We start from the raw sequence: 20578 nt of genomic DNA, 5'->3' as shown, positions 1-20578 counted from the left end.
AATAAATAACTCATCGAATACATACATACATACATGCATACATAAAATGGAAAATAACTAGTGCGGTGAGGATGTGCAGATTGAAAGCCTCAGGGCCGCCCCTGTGGTGCAGCGGGTTAATGCCCTGGCTGGAAGCGCTGGCATCCCATGTGGGTGCCAGTTTGAGACCCAGCTGCTCCGCTTCCAATCCAGCTCTCTGCTGTGGCCTGGGAAAGCAGGAGAGGATAGCCCAAGTCCTTGGGCCCCTACACCCACGAGGGAGACCCAGAGGAAGCTCCTGGCTCCTGGCTCCTGGCTCCTGGCACAGCTCCGGCCATTGCGGCCAACTGGGGAGTGAACCAGCGGATGGAGGACCTCTCTCTCTGCATCTCCTCTCTCTGTGTAACTCTGACTTGCAAATAAATAAATAAATCTTTTAAAAAGAGAGAGAGAGATTGAAAGCCTCGCGCACTGCTAGTAGGATAGTAAGGTGATGCCACCACTGCAGAAACAGGCTGGGACTCGCACTGCACTTGAAAAATGCAATCAGCACGTGACCCAGCAGGCCCACTGCTACACACACCCGAGAGAACTGCAGGCAGGGATCCACAGATGTGTACCTGAACATCTGCCACCACACCATTTACAAAGCCCACAGGGAGAAGCCAGCCCTCAACTGACGAATGAATGTCTAGACAAAACATGGAACATTCATACCGAGCTGTTGCTCAGTCACACGAGGAGTGACCTTGTTGGCCTCAGAAATGGCTCCCCGGACAAAGGCCTCCTAAGCAGCCCCAGAATAAAGTTACCCTCTGACCTCCATGATGGGCAGAGTGGGCTCGCCTCCTTCTCCTCCCTTACAGAGTGCAGGCACGTGGTGCGACATGGACTAACCTTGACAACATGATGTATGTTCAAGAAACTAGACATGGAAGACTGCACCTGCATGGTCCGTTCACACCAAGTGTCCAGAAGTGGCAAGTCTTTGCAGAGCTCAGGTGAACCAGTAGCCGCCAGGGTTGGCAGGGGAAATGAGCAGTGACTGCTAAGAGACATGGCCTTCATGGGGGCCGATAGGAGTTCTAAAACTCGTTGTGGTAATGCATGCACAATCTCGTGAATCTGCTAAAAACCGGTGAATTGCACACTTTAAAATGGTGAATGCCACGACACTGAATTCTATATCCACAATAAAAATAAACCAGTACATTGAGTTAGGAATGTTTAGGTAAAAGATGAATGGGAAATTCCATAATGTGGAGGCCTCGAGGTATGAATTCTGCAACTCACGGATCAATCTTTCATCAAAAGTGTGTGAAACCGATCCTGTGAGTTCCCAGAGCACAGAGTGTGTATCACAGACATTCTTGCCGCAAACATTGTGCCCGAACAGGACAAAGTGCACATATTCTCTTTATGAAGGAACATTTTTCAGCAGGGATGCTTACATGGAAATGCAGACTGTGGATACTGGCACAAACAGCTCATAATCTGGTCTCTCATCAAAGGAGTAGCAGAGAAGAAAAACAGGGGAGCTGTTCTAGATTAAGAGAAGAATAAGAAATATTTGAACCAATGCTGTGTATAACATTTCTTTGGATCCTAATAAGAGCATGTCAAGTTTAAGAGGTTTATTTTGTTCAAATAAGGCATGTGGACACAGGTGTGTTCATGTGCCATTAGAGAATAATCATAATTTTTGATAGATGCAATGATGGTGTTTTGGTACTTTTTTCTAAAGTGCTTATCAGCTACAGTGTGTGATATAGTAGACTCTATGGAGTGTATAGCTGGTTAGGATTCATGAATGAAGTCATGTGATATTTGAAATACTCCAGCTCAAAAACTAGCAAATCAAGCATAATTGGTGGTGAAATGTCGATTACTGGTGGAGCTGGTTCAGTAGGGAGGGAGTCAGGTGTTGTTTGTCTCCAGAATTGTGGAACAGCTTAGTTGAGCGGAAGTACTCATTTTTTAGGCGCTTCCGTGTCAGAATGTAACTGTGTGAAAGGGCGTTCTGACAGGACACCGCACTGTGGGCAGTCACCTGGCAGAATGGCATGAGCGTGACGTGTGCTGGCCAAAGGTGACTTTCATCAATTCCCTCAACAAATAGCTTTGAGCATCCACTATGTGCCTCACGTGTTCTCAATCCTGGAAGTACAGCCAAGAGACACAAAGACACTGCCTGCCCTCACGGAGTTCCTATTCTGGAGTGGGAGCCTGAGACAGTAAGACCCCTGGGACTCAGGTATCACGAGAGCCCTTCATGCTACGCAGTGAACTCGGCAGAGACGGGGAAAGGTTGGGGTGGAGCTGCACCTGCGGCCAGGACACGCAGCAAAGGACTGGCTGATGCAGCAACATCAGAGGACAGACCTGGGGGCAGCGGGTGAAGTGAGGGCCTGTGGAGAAGTGGGGGTGAAAATCGCAATGAGAGGCACTATCCTGTGCTTCCTGCTGATTTTTCCTGAAAATTTGTCCCTCACAAATGATAAGAGACCCTCACAAGAGCCTCTCACTTTAGGGGCTCGGTGCGGTTGTGTGAGCGTTAACAGCTACTAAGCCAAACTGTCACTTGACACCCAGGGCCTGGCTAGGAACCCTGGTTGGAATCGCTACGTTAGGAGTTGGAGAACGTTTCCGGATCTGTGGATGTACAGTTTAAGGTTAGTGAATTCATTAACTTGAGTCCAGGGGAGCAGAAATGGTTGACCAGTAGCTTTCACCACAGCCTGAACCTCGCCCAGTACAGGGTGACGTCACCGCACGTCACTATGGATTACGTCACAGTGGGTTTGCGCTAGGAGGTCCGACCACCTTTAGGGTGAGGCTTGTGGCTCCTCAGGGTATGTAGTGGACGGGAGGCTTTCCCGTTGCTCCAGAGTCAAGGCTTTCTCCTCACGCCAAATTCCTCCTTAGGAGCGTGGTCTGTGTGCCTGACGAAGGTATTTAACACTATCTCTTTCCTCTTCAGGTCTCGGTGTTGGCAGGAAGCAGGAGTGAGACTGCTAGCCAGCGTAGAGCCAGGATTCAAGAACACCGGTGAGGTATGTCACAGTGTTCTCAGTGGGAGTTTTACCCCCTTCCGCCAGCGCAGCTCCTTGTTTTTGAAACGTGCGCGCCTTTTTTGGCGGAGCAGGCCACTAGAGGGGGTGAGGCGGCGAGCGTGGGCGGCCCCGATGCTTCACAGGCTTGTGGGTGATGGAGAAGGGGCCCGGGTCGTGGCCGATCACCTCCAGCTCGATTTCCACCTGGCTTGCCGATGTAGGCGCCCGCCACGCTGCCCACCACCTCGGGCAGCACGATCGCGTCCCGCAGGTCACCACCCACGGCTTCTCCACGCGGGGCGCCGCCTTCTTGGGCTTGGGCAGGCACTTCCGTAGCCTCAGGCCAAGGCTCAGGTGGCGCCACTGCCGGGCACTGCACAGCCGCTTGAGCTGCAGCTAGCGCAGGTCCCGCAGCTGGTGGCGGTCCTCGCCCGCTAGATGAACTTGTAAAAGTTCGGCGTCGTCTTCTGCGCCCCTTCCGCCATCTTGTCTTGTCAGCTTCCAGGGAAAGCAGCGGCTCACGCTAAATGATCTCTCATTGAACTTCCTCTGGTGGTATTTGGTGTCATTGTACATTCAGTAGCTGTAACTGTTGAATATGGTGGTCGTGGGGGTTCTCCCTTTGCGATTACAAATAGCAACCTGTTGGGTCAATCCCAGCACCCCGCCCCGCTGTAGAGTCTAAGCTCGGAAAAGACCACGTTCTAACCAGAGGCGAGTGCCTTGAGGTTTACAAGCCTGACTCTCTGACATGATTTCCTCAGTGTGTGCTGGTGCCGTGCAGGTCTGGTAGAAATGGAGGGCACAGGAGGCATCGCTGTCTCAGAGCTGTGTCCTTAGTGCTCACCAGTGAGCAGAGGGGCAGCGTTATTTCAGCGTCCTGAGACCTTGTCAGGGCTCGCAGAGTAGCCTGATACTTCCATAGACTTTTGAGCTGGGGAAGAATTCCGGGTGGCTCCTGTTTGTCCAAGCAAGAAGCCAGAAACTCCATCTGGGTCTCCCACGTGGATGGTAAGGACCCAAGAACTTGCACCATCTTCAGCTGCCACCCAGGATCTTTAGCAAGGAGCTGAATCAGAAGCTCAGTAGCCTGGACTGACACTGGCCCTCCCACTTGAGATGCAGCTATCCCAAGTGGCAGCTTAACCCACTGTGCCACAACACCCACCCATTATATATAATTCTTTTCTATGTTATATAGGGCAAGCTCCCAGTTAACTTTCAAGGGTGAATAGCTTTCTTTTCAAATGATGTATTGTTTTGTGATTGTAATAACACATACTTATCATAGGGGATTTAGAAGGCCATGCAAGCTTGTTTAAACCATCATAAGATATTATTTGGAAATGTTTGTATATATTTAAACTCTTATGGGTCACATAGTTGGCACACACCCTCTCCTGGTCTCTTGGCTCATCTGGCTCAGCTTTCAATACACACCAGCTTCTTGTGCTTTGTACCATATCCTTTTGATTACGTTCTGTTAATCAAAAGCATTGGAGACAGGTAGAGGTAGGGACCAGGTGAGAAGATGGGCAGCATCATAAACCTTTGTGACCTCATCAGTGTGAATCTCTGACAGTAAGCCAATCATTTTCTTTCTCTCAGTTTCAATTTCCTCAGCTAAAAGAAGGGTTGAAATACATGAGTGGGTTTTTTTTGTTTGTTTCAAAGACTTATTTATTTATTTGAAAGAGCTTCAGAGAGAGAGAGAGAGAGATCGTCCATCTGCTGGTTCACTTCCCAGATGGCTGCAATTTCTGGGGCTGGGCCAAGCTGAGGCCAGGAGCCAGGGGCTTCTTCCAGGTCCCCTACTTGTGTGGCATGGAACCAAGTACTTGGGCCATCTTTCACTATTTTTCCCAGGCCATTATCAGGGAACTGGACTGGAACTGGAGCGTCCAGGGCACAAACTGGTGCCCATTAAGGGTTGGGGCACCACAGGCAGCAGCTTTACCTACTATGCCACGCAGCCAGCCCCAAATGAATGGTTCTTAAAATGTTATGGTCAAATACCTTTCTGTGAAGTGGTGAATGATGTGGAAATCTTTTTACAAATGTAAATATGGGGCAGGCATTAAGCGTGCAAGTTAAGACACTACTTGGAACAGCCACATACCATATTAGAGTGCCTGGGTTCAATATCTGCCTCTAGCTCCTGACTCCAGCTTCCTGCTAATGTGTTGTACCCTGAGAAGCATGATTGAGAAACTCAAATGGTTTGAGTCTCTACCACCCACATGGGAGACCTGGCTTGAATTCCCAGGTCTCTAGCATTTGGGGAGTGAATGAAAGAATTTGAGCCATGTTCTGCTGCCTTCACAGGGGGCATTAGCAGGAAGCTAAATCAGAAGTGTAGAGGTAGGGACCTGAATCACTGGCACCCTGATACAGAATGCTGTGAACCCAAGAAGCAGCTTAAGCCACTGTGCCACACATACAAAGTATGAAAGAAGTTGAAAATATTCTAGAGTCAAAAGTTGAGAAATATTTGGAATCTTTTTAAAATTGGAATAAAGTAAAACTATGTATGCTTGGCTATAGGTCTTGACAATCCTAGTGCTGAAGATAGTAAGTTAGTAGGTATACAATATGTGGTAGCTTATGTTTTATATGTGATATAGGTCAATTTCTCTTTAGTATCAGAGGGCACAAAAATGCAAAAATGCTACATTTCACCTGTATTTTACCACAATAAAAGAAATGATAGTGGAGTCGGCATTGTAGTACACTGGGTTAAGGTGCTGATTACAATACTAGCCTTCCATATTGGAGTGAACCAGTGCATGGAAGATATCTCCCCCTCCCCCACTGCTCTGCCTTTCTTTTGTGTGTGTGTGTGTGTCTTTTAAAGATTTATTTATTTATTTACTTAAAAGTCAGAGTTACACAGAGAGAGAAGGAGAGGTAGAGGGAGAGAGAGAGAGAGAGAGAGAGAGAGAGAGAGAAAGAAAGGTCTTCCATCTGCTGGTTCACTCCCCAGTTGGCCACAATGGCCAGAGTTACACCTATCTGAAGCCAGGAGCCAGGAGCTTCTTATTGGTCTCCCACACGGGTGCAGGGGCCCAAGGACTTGGGCCATCTTCCACTGCTTTCCCAGGCCATAGCAGAGAGCTGGATTGGAAGCAGAGCAGCTGGGACTTGAATTGGCGCCCACATGGGATGCCGGCACTGCAGGCGGCTGCTTTACCCACTATGCCACAGCGCTGGCCCCTGCTCTGCCTCCTTTCAAATAAATAAATCTTTTTTTCTTGAAAGAGAGATAGATTTATTTATTTATTTATTTGAAAGTCACAGTTATATATAGAGAGGAATAGCAGAGAGCTGGATCTTAAGTGGAGCAGCCAAGACTCGAACTGGAGCATGTATGGGATGCCAGCACTGCAGGTGGCGGCTTTACTTGCTAAGCCACAGCACCTGCCCCACAAATAAATAAATCTTGAGAAAAGAGGTGATAGAGGGGCCAGCGCTGTGGCACAGTGGGTTAACGCCCTGGCCTGAAGTGCCTGTATCCCATATGGGCACCGGTTCGAGACCTGGCTGCTCTACTTCTGATTCAGCTCTCTGCTATGGCCTGGGAAAGTAGAAGATGGCCCAAGTGCTTGGGCCCCTGCACCCGCATGGGAGACCAGGAGGAAGCACCTGGCTCCTGGCTTCAGATCAGCACAGCTCCGGCCCTTGCGGCCAATTGGGGAGTGAACCATCGGATGGAAGAGCTCTCTCTCTCCGCCTCTCCTCTTTCTGTGTAATTCTTTTTTTTTTTTTTTCCAGGCAGAGTTAGACAGTGAGAGAGTGCGAGAGACAGAGATAAAGGTCTTCCTTTTCTGTTGGTTCACTCCCCAAATGGCCGCAATTGCTGGAGCTGCGCCGATCCGAAGCCAGGAGCCAGGTGCTTCCTCCTGGTCTCCCATGCGGGTGCAGGGCCCAAGCACTTGGGCCATCCTCCACTGCCTTCCCGGGCCACAGCAGAGAGCTGGACTGGAAGAGGAGCAACCGGGACAGAATCCAGCACCCCAACCGGGACTAGAACCTAGGGTGCTGGCGCCGCAGGTGAAGGATTAACCTAGTGAGCCGCAGCGCCGGCCTCTCTGTGTAATTCTTTCAAATAAATAAATAAATCTTAAAAAAAAAAAAAGACATGATAGGGGCCAGCGCTTTGGCCTAGCGGGTAAAGCCGCCACCTGCAGTGCCAGCATCCCATATGGTCGCTGGTTCTAGCTGTTCCACTTCCAATCCAGCTCTCTGCTGTGGCCTGGAAAAGCACTAGAAGATGGTGGTCCAAGTGCTTGGGCCCCTGCACCTGTGTGGGAGACCCAGAGGAGTCTCCTGGCTCCTGGCTTCGGATTGGTGCAGCTCCAACGGTTGCAGCCAATTGGGGAGTGAACCATCGGATGGAAGACCTCTCTCTTCCTCTCTCTCTCTCTCTCTCTCTCTCTGCCTCTCTCTGCTTCTCCTTCTCTCTGTGTGTAACTATGACTTTCAAATAAATAAATAAATCTTAAAAAAAAGCAAAAAACAATGGGGCTTAAATCAAATGTTTAAAAAATGATAGTTCACATGGTATATTTATAGTCTGGCAAATACCTTATGCATGAAGTATCTATGTGATGATATTAATTACTCTTTTTCAGTCTTAATAGATTCCTGTGTGGACTAAACCAAAGTTGAAAGAAGTAAACAAAAAAAGAGACTTTTCAAAAAAAGGTAAGGCTATTATTAGATATAATTGTTTTATTTGTCAATTGAATCGCATCATCTTTCTCTTTGAAAGACCTTTTAAATATTGCTTCAGTTATACACTATTTTATATTTCTGGACCCAAAACATAACCACCAAAGAATTTGTTTTTCCTAATAGAATAGGGTTACTACCATCTATTATTTCTTCCTGCATCATTTTCAACAGATTTGGATGAAAAGCACTAGCTTTATTATATTAAAATGGTAAAGGCTATGAAAGAAAATCAGATTGTTGAAAGGTATAGATAGAAGCAATCAAACCTTAACAAATCCCCACTGCCTTTTTTTTTTTTTTTTTTTTAAGTTAGGGGTTTTAACCCACTGCGCCACAGCGCCGGCCCCTAAATCCTCACTGTCTTTCTTCAGTTTTCATTTCCTGATAATGCGTAGATCCTTGGGAAAGCCTCAAGAAGGTTACCACCTCTATCTGCTGTAGCCTCTAAAGTCTGTCTTGTTGGTGGCAACAAATAACATAGTAATCCCTATGCTCTCTGTTTTGGGTGAGCTCAATTAGCTTCTTTGAATTTTCTTCTCAGTTTTAATGTGATACCCCTACTTCATGGAGGGTTGGTGAAATTTGAAATTGCCTGTTCTTTTCATGCTGTTAGTTACATAAATGACTGAACTAATCAAGCTATTTAAACATTTCCATGTTATTTACACCTATATTGACCTTTCTTAGAAACTAGGTGACCATTTTTCTTATTACTCCAAAAATTTCACAACTTCATGTAAGTTACTTAGGGTTTCTAAAGAAATATCTCAGCTCTTCCTCTTACTAGAATAGATTATAAGAGCTAGAGCAGAAAGTGTTTGTATGAAATTTGTTTTGTATAAAAATGATGTTTTGCATTAATCTCTGGGGGTGAGCATTTGGCATAGCAGTTAATATGTCACTCAGAACACCTACATCCCATATTACAGTGCCTGAATTTTTGTCCCTTCTTTACTTTTGAGTCCATCTTGCTTGCTTGCTTTTTAAATATTTATTTGTTTATTTGAAAGTCAATGTTAGAGAGAGAGAGAGAGAGAGAGAATATCTTCCATCCACTGGTTTATTTCCTAAATGGTTGCGACAGCAGAGGCTGGGCCAGGCAGAAGCCAAGAACCTGGAACTCTATCCTGGTCTCTCACATGAGTGGCAGGTGCCCAGGCACTTGCTCTATCTTCTGCTGCTTTCCCAGATGTATTAGCAAGGAGTTGGATTAGAAGTGGAGCAGCTGGGACTCAAATTGGTGCCTATATGGGATGCTGGCATTGCAGGCAATGGCTTAACGTGCTGCAACACAACGCCAGCCTGTGATTCCAATTTTCTGCTAATACACACCCTGGGAGGCAGCAGGTGATGACTGAAGTACTTGGGTCACTGCCACCCATGTGGGAGACCCAGATTGAATTCTGGATTCCTGGCTTCAGCCTGGTCCAGTACGGACAGTTATAGGCATTTGGAGAGTGAACCAGATTTCTCTTTCTCTCTTTCTCTCTCTCTCTCTCTGTTGCTCTGCATTTCAAATAAATAAAATTGAATAAATAACCATTTTTTAAAAAGGAAAATGGTCATAATGGGTGGCCTGAGATTCAAGGAACCAAAATATTTTATTTGTTTCATATATAATATAATTGAGAGATTTCTTAACAGTATTTCCTTCAGTGTAAATTTATGGTGGTAATCCTTGCAGGTAAATGAAGAATTCTGAGAACAAGCGAAGACGTAAGAAAGGAAAGAAAAAGTCAAATAGCTTGAGAAAGAGGTGTAGGAGTACTGAATCAAGGTAATGAAATGAGATATAATTCGTGTCATATAACAGTGGGTTCTATGGTAGAAAATTATCTTGTTAGATTGAAGGGAAATATGACCAGAAACAGACTTTATGACAAATTCACATCTTAAACAACTCTGCAAATTTGATTTTACAGGACAAATCACTTCCAGGTGGGGAAGAAACTCAAGCATTAATCCCTTAAACTACCCCAAATGTCTTATGTCAGAATATACAAGGGTACCTCAAAAAGTTCATGGAAAAATGGAAAGAATATGTTTTTATTTTGGTTTAAAACAATTTTGTGTTTATATATACAGAGGATGTTCAAAAAGTTCATGGAAATGTACATAATGAAAACCTATGTATGGATTTCAAAAAATTTCGCACCAAATAACTATCTTTTAACTAATTCCACTTTCCACAGATGTTTTGAAGTACCCTTGTATTATACAAGCAAAAGTTTTTTAGAGGAAAACTTGTGACCATTTGAAGAATTTGAGTCTGCCTTTGTATTTGTCAGGCTCTCTAGAGAAACAGAACATATATACAAATATATATATATAAATACATTATATATTGTATTTATATATGCATATATTTATGTGTGTATATATGTATATATTTATATATTTGTATATCTACATATATATGTATGTGTGTATATATATCTACACACACACACATATATAACACAAGCTACTGTTTCAGATCAAGTGCAGAGGCATTGGGAGAAACTTATGTCCAAGTTTGAAGGCAGTCAGTCTGGAAGAATTCTCTCTTACTAAGGGGAGAGTCAGCCTTTTTGTTCTATTAAGGACTTCAACTGATTGGATGAGGTCCACTCACATTATGGAGTACAGTCTGCTTTACTCAATATAACAATTTAAGTGTCCATCTCCTCCAAAAGCACCCTCATAGAAAGACCCAGAATAATGCTGAACAAAGTATTGAGATGAGGCATTATATGGCCCAGTCAGGTTGACATAAAATCAAGCATCACAAGTCCACCCGTTGTCAACTTGGCACCCCGTACCTATATCTCTTTAAACCGCACTTAATTTCTATGTAAAGATGATTTTAAAAAGTCATAATTCTGCCTAACTTGATACAACTATTCTGTGCATAACTGAAAACCACTGACCTCTTCTAGAGAAGAAGAAGTAAAGTCCTTGGGACATCTTTGCTCTTCTTGATATCCCATAACTTAAATACTATGATGTAAAATTAATACTGAAATACCATGATATAAAGTCCGCACATCTTATGTTACATGATAAGAGGATGAAAGAGGGAAGAAACAAAGATGTTTGAGATATATATGTGTACAGATGCACCCCAGCCTATACATCACACATATTCATTACAAAACAAATATCTGGGCATTCCATAGCCCAGTCAGATTAACAAATAAGATTTATAATCGTAACCATATTTACTTTCTAAAGTCTTCATTTATTTAATTGATTCCCAAAGCTAGTGTGTACAGTATTTTGTGCTGCATATTTTATTTTAATAATTTAAGCATTTGATTATTTCTATTACAGGAACATGAATCCGCAGTTTGATCATGAGTTCCAGCATTCCCTGCACTCTGTTCAAAGGCAGAGAGAGGGCCATCCCCACTACCATCTCTACCAGCACTACCTTTACCTGGAAGACTTCCTCTTCTTCCCCCCAACTTTCCCTGGAATAAGTTATGAATCATCATTACCATTATTACCTTTGTTCCAGGATCAGCGCTTCTACCACTACTTTTATTGGGGGATCTTCTACTCCGGGTTAATAACTTTCCTTAACTTCTGAAATGAAGCACAAATAAATGTGTAAATCTGAACTCCATGTATTTATTCTTAAACTGCATGACTTGATTCTCCGTGATGAGAATCGCTTGGTCAGGGTTGGGTATTTGGTGTAGCGGTTGAGTCACTGCTTGAGGTACCTGCATCCCAAATAGTCTAATTCTTTCCAACTCTTCTACTTCCAGATCAGCTTCCTATTAATGTACACCCCAGGTGGCAGCAGATGATGACCCAAGTACTTGAGTCATGGCCACCCATGTTGGAGTCTCAGATTGAGTTCTAGGCTCCTGGCATCAGCCTGGCCTAACCTTGGCTTGTTTGTCAGCATTTGTGGAGTGAACCAACAGCTGCAAGATTTTTCTCTTTCTATTTTTCAAATAAAAATAAATAAGAAAAATTTAAAAAAGAAAGAACAGTGAAATTAATTTTTTTTTCCAAAACATAATTAGTTGGTCAAAGGCAAAACTTTGACTAGAGTTCATGGCATCTTCTAGCCTTTGGTGATCTTCAAGTGTGAATAACTGCTATTCACACTTCAAGTGTGAATAATAGCTGTGTATACATAGTGCCATAATGTTTGAAAATATCCTGCTAATGTTTTTATTCCCTTTGTCAAAAACTCATTGTCTTATCTTCCTCTCTCATTATAGTGTCTCAATAACTGGAAATCCCATTGAGAATATGAAATTCATATAGAAGACAGAATGGAATTCATAAAATTATTAAAGATAATAATACTAGTTTCCTGGGGCTACCCTATAAATTACCACAAACTATTACCAAAACCTAATAGTTTTTGATATGCTACATGAAAATGCCACTTTCCTGAGAATTATTTTACTTATCATCAGATAATGTGTTTTTAACTTTTAAATATTTTTTAAAATTAGAAGTTGGGATTTTTCCAAAAAAGATTTATTTATTTATTTGTATGAAAGGCAGAATGACAGAGAAAGAGAGCGAGAGCGAGAGAGAGAGGGGGGAAGAGACAGAGAGATCTTCCATCTACTGGTTCACTCTCCAATGACCACAATGGCCAGGGCTGGGCCAGGCCAAAGCTAGAAACCAGGAATTCCGGCCAGTGCCACGGCTCACTAGGCTAATCCTCCGCCTAGCGGCGCCAGCACACCAGGTTCTAGTCCCGGTCGGGGCACCGGATTCTGTCCCGGTAGCCCCTCTTCCAGGCCAGCCCTCTGCTGTGGCCAGGGAGTGCAGTGGAGGATGGCCCAGGTGCTTGGGCCCTGCACCCCATGGGAGACCAGGAAAAGCACCTGGCTCCTGGCTCCTGCCATCGGATCAGCGCGGTGCACTGGCCGCAGTGTGCCGGCCGCGGCGGCCATTGGAGGGTGAACCAACGGCAAAGGAAGACCTTTCTCTCTGTCTCTCTCTCTCACTGTCCACTCTGCCTGTCAAAAAAAAAAAAAGAAAAGAAAAGAAAGAAAGAAAGAAAGAAACCAGGAATTCCATCTGGGTCTCCCATATGGGTGACAGCAAATACTTGGGCCATAATCTGTTGCTTTCCCAGGTTCATCAGCAGGAAGCTGGATCAGAAGCAGAGCAGCTGGGCCTGAAACTGACTCTCCAATATCGGATGCTGGCATCACATGCAGTGGCTTAACCTACTACACCACAGTGCTGGCCCCATAATGTTTTGTGTTTTCTTTTTAACTTATTTTAAAGATTGACAATGCCCCCATTAACTAGAAACTAGCTTTCTAAAGTAAAATATATTTATCCAGGCTACCATATGGGCAAATGACTCATCCATGTGTATAAAGCAATGAAAGTAGTAATGAAGAAGGAGATGGGAGAGGGAATGGGAGGTGGGATGAGAGCAGGGGAGGTATAGGGAAAAGAACCACTATATTCCTAAAGTTCTATCTATGTTAAAATGCATTCATTAAACAAAAATTTAAAAATAAAAAATAAATGAAAGTAGAAAGGCAATTCCATTATTTTTGTTTGATTTGGTTTACCTATAAAGTATTTAGACCTGGTAAAAGATCTTCTGAATGAATGTCATATATGTTGACTGTTCAGTTGCTGTAGCTTTGTGGTATACTTTGTAGTAAGAACACATCCTATTTCCTTGCTACAGTACTTCATTGACTTTCATTCTCTGGATAGACTTTCTGGTCTTTGTTCTAATTAAGCATAGTACTGAGAATACACTCCCTTTTTATTCACTTAAGGACAAGTGTCTGTCCTCCTGCCCATATGCCACTCAATGAATTTATCTTCTGAGCTGAATTTCACATGTGCTTTGCTAAGGTGATGAACACTTGTGTTTTGTTTTAAAGATTTATTTCATTTATTTGAAAGACAGAGTTACAGAGAAAGGTAGAGACAGAGAGATCTTCCATCTGCTGGTTCACTTTCCAGATAGCCGCAACGGCCGGAGCTGTGCCAATCCAAAGCCAGGAGCCAGGAGCTTCTTCCTGGTCTCCCAAGTGGGTACAGGGGCCCAAGGACTTGGACCATCTTCTACTGCTTTCCCAGGCCATAGCAGAGAGCTGGATGGGAAGAGGAGTAGCCAGGACTAGAACCGGCGCGCCCATATGGGATGCCTGTGCTTCGGGCCAGGGCTTTAACCTGCTGCGCCACAGCGCCGGCCCCATGAACATTTGTGTTTTTTGTTTTTTCTTAGAGAAGCATAGAGCATGAAAAGTTGTTCACTTTTAAATTGCTTGATCTTACAAAAGCCACGAATACGCCTTGCTCTGGTTAGGATTGGGAGGGAGCATCCAGCTTTTCTGTTTTGAATATAAGTTTAACTTTATTATATCAAAAGCAGGCTTTACTCAGCCTTGATACCATTTCCAGTTTTACCCCTTCTCCATGTTCTTCAGTTTGGTGCATCCTAATGACCACTTCCCTATGGGGCCGCTATGTATAACTGAACCCCATACCCCACACGGATGGTGTAGATAAGCTGCAGTGAGTAACCCTGTCACAACATGATCCCACGGAAGGTATGCCTGCTTGTTTTAAACCCATCATTAAAATTTTCCCCAGGAAACTTCCTTAGGTAATGTCCAATAAAGGTATTGGCCCAGAGTATTCATTCTCTCTCTCTCTACCTGCTGGTTGAGCATGCATGATGTAGTATTATAGTAAACATGTAGAGGAGACCATTTGTTTTAAGATTAATTTAGTTATTTGAAAGGCAGAGAGAGAAAGAAAGAGAGATGTTCCATCTACTGGTTCACTCACCCAAAGCCCTCAACAGCTAGGACTGGGCCAGGGGCCTGGAATTCTATCCAGGTCTCCCACATGGGTGGCAAGGGCCCAGGTACTTGAGCCAGTATCTGCTGTCTCCCAGGCACATTACCAGGAAGCTGGATAGGAAGCAGAGGAGCTGGACTCAACCTAGGCACTCCAGTATGGGATACAGGCATCCAAAGTAGCAGCTTAACCCACTATTGCTACAACTCCCACCCCTTGGACATAGCTTTAAATGACCAGTTAGAGATTTCACTATTTTTCTAAGTGACCAAAACCAATTAGAAGAATGTTTTCTTTGGGATCATTTGTTGACCTGACTATCCAGTGCTGTGAATGAAGTTTGGCCAAGTGTGTGTTTTTTTCTTTTGTGGGGATCCTGTTGTTTATTAGGAACACCCCAGGTAAGAGATGGAAAGTAGCAACATCCCATTAACCTTTATCATGCCTGATGGTTAGCAATGCCATTCACAATTTCATTCTTCTGCATGTGGATATCCAGTTTTCCCAACATCCTCCATTGATTACTCTGACTTTTTCTCATTCTGTGTTCTTGGAATCCTTGTCAACATTAATTGATTGGGGGTGGGAATCTGACCCAGCAGTTAAGATGTCCATGTTCCCCATCGGAGTGCCTTGGTTGTAGTCCTGGCTCTGCTGCTGACTCCAGCTTCCTGCTAATGCACACTCTGTGAGGCAGCAGGTGATGGCTCAAGTAGTTGAGTTCCTACCACCCACATGGGAAATCCAGATTGAGTTCTGGATTCCTGGCTTTGGCCTAGCTCTGCCCCAGATGTTGCAGGCATTTTGATAGTGAACCAGAAGATGGGAGCTTTCTGCCTACCTGTCTGTCTCTCAAATAAATAAAAAAATTTTAAAAAACTCAGTTGACCATAAATGTGTAGGTTCATTTCAGAGCTCTTTTTTGTTGGTTAATGTGTTAGTTTTCATACCAAAATCATGCGGTTTTAATTACGATAGCCTTGTAATACAGTGTGAAATTGAGTAGCATGATGTTTCTAGATTTGTTCTTTTTGGTCAAGATTGCTTTTGGCTATATTTTTGTGTGTGATTCTATATGAATTTTAGATTTTTTTCTATTTTAAAAATTTCATTGGAATTTTAATAGTGATGTCATTGAATCTGTGGATCATGTTGGGTAATATGGACATTTTAACAATATCAACTCTTCCAATTCATGAGAATGGAATATCTTTCTATTTATTTGTGTCATTTTCAATTTGTTTCATCAATCCTCCTTTATTAGATTTAATCCTAACTATTTTTTTAGCTATTGGAAATGAAGTTGTTTTCTTGATTTCTTTTTCATATGGTTCATTGGTATTATATAGCAATGCTACACATTTTTTATGTATCAATTTTGTATACATTCTACTTTGGGATCTTTGAAAATGGAGAGCACTCCTTCAATGGTTAGGAGAGACACAAGATGGAAATAAAGGTTTTGTTACTTAGAAGTCCTAGAGGGTATGCCTAAAATCCAGAGGCCATACACAGAGGTCAGGGAGCATGTGGAGGGAGAAAGAAAGTATTGACCTGAGACATTTGCCTTTATTAGGGTCCAGGATGGGAGTCTGAGCATCCTCAAGCAGGAAGAGGGGATTAGCTGTTTAAAAGCAAGCAGCTGCAGAAAGGCTATCCTGTGGCAGAGACTTTACCTCTGAGTCTATCTGGGCCAAAAACTGGGTGTTTGGTTTTGGGGATTCTTGGACAGGATTGGAGATAACAGATACGGGAACTGTAAAAGCAACAGAGTTCAGTGGTTTGCCCATTATTATGTGCCTGTCTGGTGGCTTAGAAAAAAATGGATGCTGAGATAGGGTAACTGAACTGGGCCTTAGCATAATCCATCCCTTAGTGACTCAGCATCAATTTTATGAGTAGGGGGAGGGCTGGCACTGTGGTTTAGCGAGTAAAGCCAGCACCTGCAGTGCTGGAATCCCATATGGATGCCAGCTCGAGTCCTTGCTGTTCCACTTCTGATTCAGCTTTCTGCTATGGCCTAGGAAAGCAGTAAAAGATGGCCCAAGCCCTTGGGATGGGCCAGGCCAAAACCAGGAGCAGGAGCTTCTTCTGGGTCTCCCACGTGGGTGGCAGAGGCCCAAGTACCTGGTCCATCTTCAGCTGCTTTCCCAGGCTGGATTAGAAGTGGAGCATCTGGAACTTGAACCAGCCACATAATGGGATGCCAGCGTTGCAGGCTGTGGCTTAACCCACTATACCATGACACTGGCCCCAACATTTCACTATTGCTAGGATAACAAATCCCACAATAAAAATGCAAATAACATTTTGAAACTCTCTTAAGAATCATTTCAGAATCATTGTCACTAGGCAATGGTAACCATGAATGATGATTTCCAATCTTAGTGACTTGTGAAATATGATTAATATGGATAAAGTTCCAAAAGACTTTAATTTCTTGAGCCATTAATTGTAAATTTTTTAGACTTTCACTAAATTGTTAAGGTACATGCAGCAGGAATTCCCTGGAATATAGCAGACTTTCTCCTCTTTCCTTAGTAAATAACCAAGTGCTAGGCAGTTATCCAGGAGTGTCTTAGCTAGGGAATCAAAGGGTTGTTGCCTGAGGGAAAGGGTGTAGTGTAGACACTAGACATAATATGCCCATGAGGTTGGTAATTACTGGTTCGCTCTGATTACTTGGTTTTGAGTAGCTATGCATATAGCCTTGACATGAAGCCTAAGAAGTCCCAATGGGACTGAAATTCCTAAGACTATGGGGGGAAAAGAATACCCATTTGACTTGATGTATGTGGCTGTCTTAAGGGAAAGAGGTGGCTTCTGGGATCTAGTTAGATGGGTAGGCCCACAGGTACAATGGTATAATGGAACATGTACCCTGAAGGGATCCTGTTCGGGGATTCAGGGAGGGAAAGTGTGCCAGGTAGATGCCCCCAACTATAAAAGCCATGTAGTAAACTTCAAAGCTGGATACTCCTAAGGTGCAGATAGTATTTGAGGGAGGAGGTTGCCTGTGAAGGTAGAGCTGTTCTCATTATTGGTTTCTGCATCACATGCATCCAGGTGGTATGGTTAAATGGGTATGCAAGCTAGGAATTGTTGGTACTGGGGAGTAGCAGCTCTAGAGTGGTCTCAAAAGCTACTCACTCCAAAGTGGCCCATTGATGAGTAAATGAGAGTAAAGTTAGTGGCATATCTAAGCTAAGAGAGACATGGGGAAGGCAGGGTTCACGTTGGTGGAGTTGAGTGAAATTGAGTATGTCAGCAGGATAAGCACTTAGGTTAGGGTAGAGGTGACTTGTGGCAGATGGCAGGCCCAGTACTACTTCTACCTAATGGCTCTTATTCCAGCTCCTGCCCATTTCATTAAAATGTTAGTTATACTGGTGGACCACAGAGGAGGAAGAAAGTAAGCAGTATCTGTTGGGTTGGGGATGGATGGATGTAAGGAGCAGAAATTAAACAACTTCACCATAATATTGACAAGAAATAAGCAAGAGCCAAGCTGATGCAGGAGATCTGCATGGACTTGATAAGAACCATCCATGGCCCGCACACACCCTCCTGGGGACCTTGTCAGCCCTACACTGACTGCCAAAAGCGTATATAAACTGCAGACTGAATTGCCCCAGAGACACCCTCTGAACAGACTCTCATGAGAACAGCAGAGCAGAAGCTCTGTGTTGACACACCACACTCAGGCCTGCCCCCAGGAGAGTTCTCCCAGCCAGCCCTGCGGTCTGAGCTTGCCTGACGTAAAAGCCCTTCGACACTTGTGTTCTTTGGCTCAGAGGCACCACCCATGCAGATGTTGTGAGAACCCGCCCTCTGTGGCTGACACATCACGAGGAGCACCAGAGGACCTTTGGGAACCCTGGGTGGTCAGTTTGCCCAGTGTGTTGTGTGAATTAGAATGTGTGACTTCCCCACTGCATAACAAAATCCTTATTGGAACCAACACCACATTGGTGCCGTTGCTACGCTCGCAACAATAGGGGAAGTGAGTGTGGTGGCGGAATAAGGGTGTGTTTATCATGGTGGCTGCTGGGGGAGGGAAAAATGGGTGCGCTGGGGGGCAGAAAGAGACAGAAGCCAGCAAAGGTCCTGATTGGGCATCCCAAACAGGCACAGGGGAGGGAAAGTTCTGCTGGCGAGGAGTGAGACAGGCATGTTAGAGAGGCATATTTTGCAAGAGTTACAAGTGCAGTGTTTGCAAGCATTGTTAGCTTGCCATACAGGACTGACACAGGTCAGTGCTGCCAGGCAGTTGACAGGAAACTGACAATTTCGCAGGCATTTTGATATTGGCAGGGGTTCTGGGTTAAACAGAGGGCAATTTCAGTGACATAAAATGGGAAGGGTTCCTCAGGATCAAATTTTGAGACACAGCTTCTTAAGTCTGTGAGGCTGAAAACTGTCTCTTTGTTCTTTGGTCAGAATGGGGCAAATTGGATGAGTGACCCCACTTCCGTGGGTCTCGCTTGCATTGTAGTCACCGCCCGCATTGACCTCTTGAGTTGGGATGAGACTGTCTGAGACATCGTCATCTCCCACAAGTGGGGCTGTCAGCTATGTGCAGGGTTCCCTCCCAGGAGTCTACAAATATCAGGAAGGAAGCACAACCTGTAGGGTGCCCTGCATTATATACTCCTGATGCCTCTTAAAGTACTGTTTCTTAAAGTACATTTATTAGCCTGGCTGCTGGTTTTACATAATTCTAAAATCTCTATGTGATCTGCTGGGGGCACATTGGACTGTTTTCTTGTCTGTTTGTCCTAATATTCCATCATATCCTATAACATAATGTGGGGCACAGGAACATCCCTGAGCTAGGGTAATTTTGCTTAAATTTTCTCTGCCAGCTAAGCTGTGACCTGTGATAGTATATGCAGTCATTAGCAAATGCGGTATTTAGCCAGCTGGGCATGAAGATGGGGCACTCTATAGGTGAGCTCCCTGTTGTCAGTGTCTCTTTAGTAGTGTGGGGGTGATGCTGAGAATGATGCAAGCATCGTTTCCAAAGGAATCTTTTATTATAGAGTGTGTGGAGAGTACTCAGGCTCAAAGGCAAGCTGGATATAACTCCTCAAGGAACGCTTTCCAGTAGAGACCTCTGCTCATGCTTAGTATGTAATTTTGGATTAATTCCTTATGATTTCGACAGGAATCTGAAGTGATGTTTAGACTTGGAGGATTTAATTCTAGATCCATAACCCAAAGAGCATGTAAGAAGCAAATAAGCCCCAACCAAATAAAGCAGTGGCACTTTATTTTTATTTTTGAAAGATTTATTTATTTGAATGGCAGATGACACACACACAGAGAGAGAGAGAGAGAGAGAGAGAGAGAGATCTTTCATCCACCAGTTCATTCTCCACATGGTCACAATGGCTGCAGCTGGGCCACGCCGAAGCCAGGAGCCAGGTGCTTTTTCTGCGTCTCCCACATGGGTGCAGGGGCCCAAGTACTTGGGCCATCTTCCACTGCTTTCCTAGGTGCTTTAGCAGGGAGCTGGATTGAAGTGGAGCAGCCAGGACTTGAACAGGTACCCATATGGGATGCTGGCATCACAGGCAGTGGCTTTACTCACTACGCCACAGCACCTAGCAGCGGCTCTTTATATGCTTAGTTGGTTTTCCTGCAGGAGGGACCACATGATGTTGACTGGTGGCCAAGCTGCTTTGTGCACAGTACAGACTTCCTATTCTCTGAACTTTCTCTTGGAGAGAGACCTCTGAGCCCTGAAATAATGGTGTGAACCCAGGATGATTCATCTCTGAATATGGCCAGCATCTCCCAGACATAGCTCATCTTGTCCTCAGAGATACACACAGCACTACTAGCGGATCCTGGGGCAATCATTTCCACTTCCTAGGGTTTTTTTTTTTATTAACCAATTGATGTATCCCAAATATACTGCAAGATCTGAGGTCAGATTGGCTTCTGGTTCAATATAGTCTCAGTCAGCATGGTGTTGCGTTGTGAGCCCATGGGCTATGTGTTATTCAAGGATCATA

At 44.3% G+C, this 20578-nt stretch overlaps 1 protein-coding gene and 1 long non-coding RNA gene across 8 annotated transcripts in view; one reads left to right on the top strand and one right to left on the bottom strand.

Moving 5' to 3' along the window:
* The window catches only part of LOC149119678 (uncharacterized), a 119999-nt gene that overhangs the window by 73131 nt on the left and 26290 nt on the right, over nt 1-20578 (bottom strand). The gene's annotated exons all lie outside the window — the stretch shown is intronic.
* Nucleotides 1026-11248, top strand: LOC138843244 (uncharacterized). Of its 4 annotated transcripts, none has more exons than XR_016227825.1 (6): nt 1026-2233; nt 2572-2651; nt 2960-3032; nt 7664-7736; nt 9451-9543; nt 11079-11248. It is a non-coding gene; the product is annotated as an uncharacterized LOC138843244 (long non-coding RNA). The 4 variants fall into 4 exon arrangements; XR_016227824.1 differs by having other exon boundaries at nt 2510-2651; XR_011385372.2 differs by lacking the exons at nt 1026-2233; nt 2572-2651 and adding an exon at nt 2685-2831.

This window comes from Oryctolagus cuniculus, chromosome X (genome assembly GCF_051225735.1).
Source record: "Oryctolagus cuniculus isolate XC-2025 breed Fujian yellow rabbit chromosome X, ASM5122573v1, whole genome shotgun sequence".
NCBI classification, from domain to species: Eukaryota; Metazoa; Chordata; class Mammalia; order Lagomorpha; family Leporidae; genus Oryctolagus; species Oryctolagus cuniculus.
This window is presented reverse-complemented; position numbering and strand designations above follow the sequence as displayed.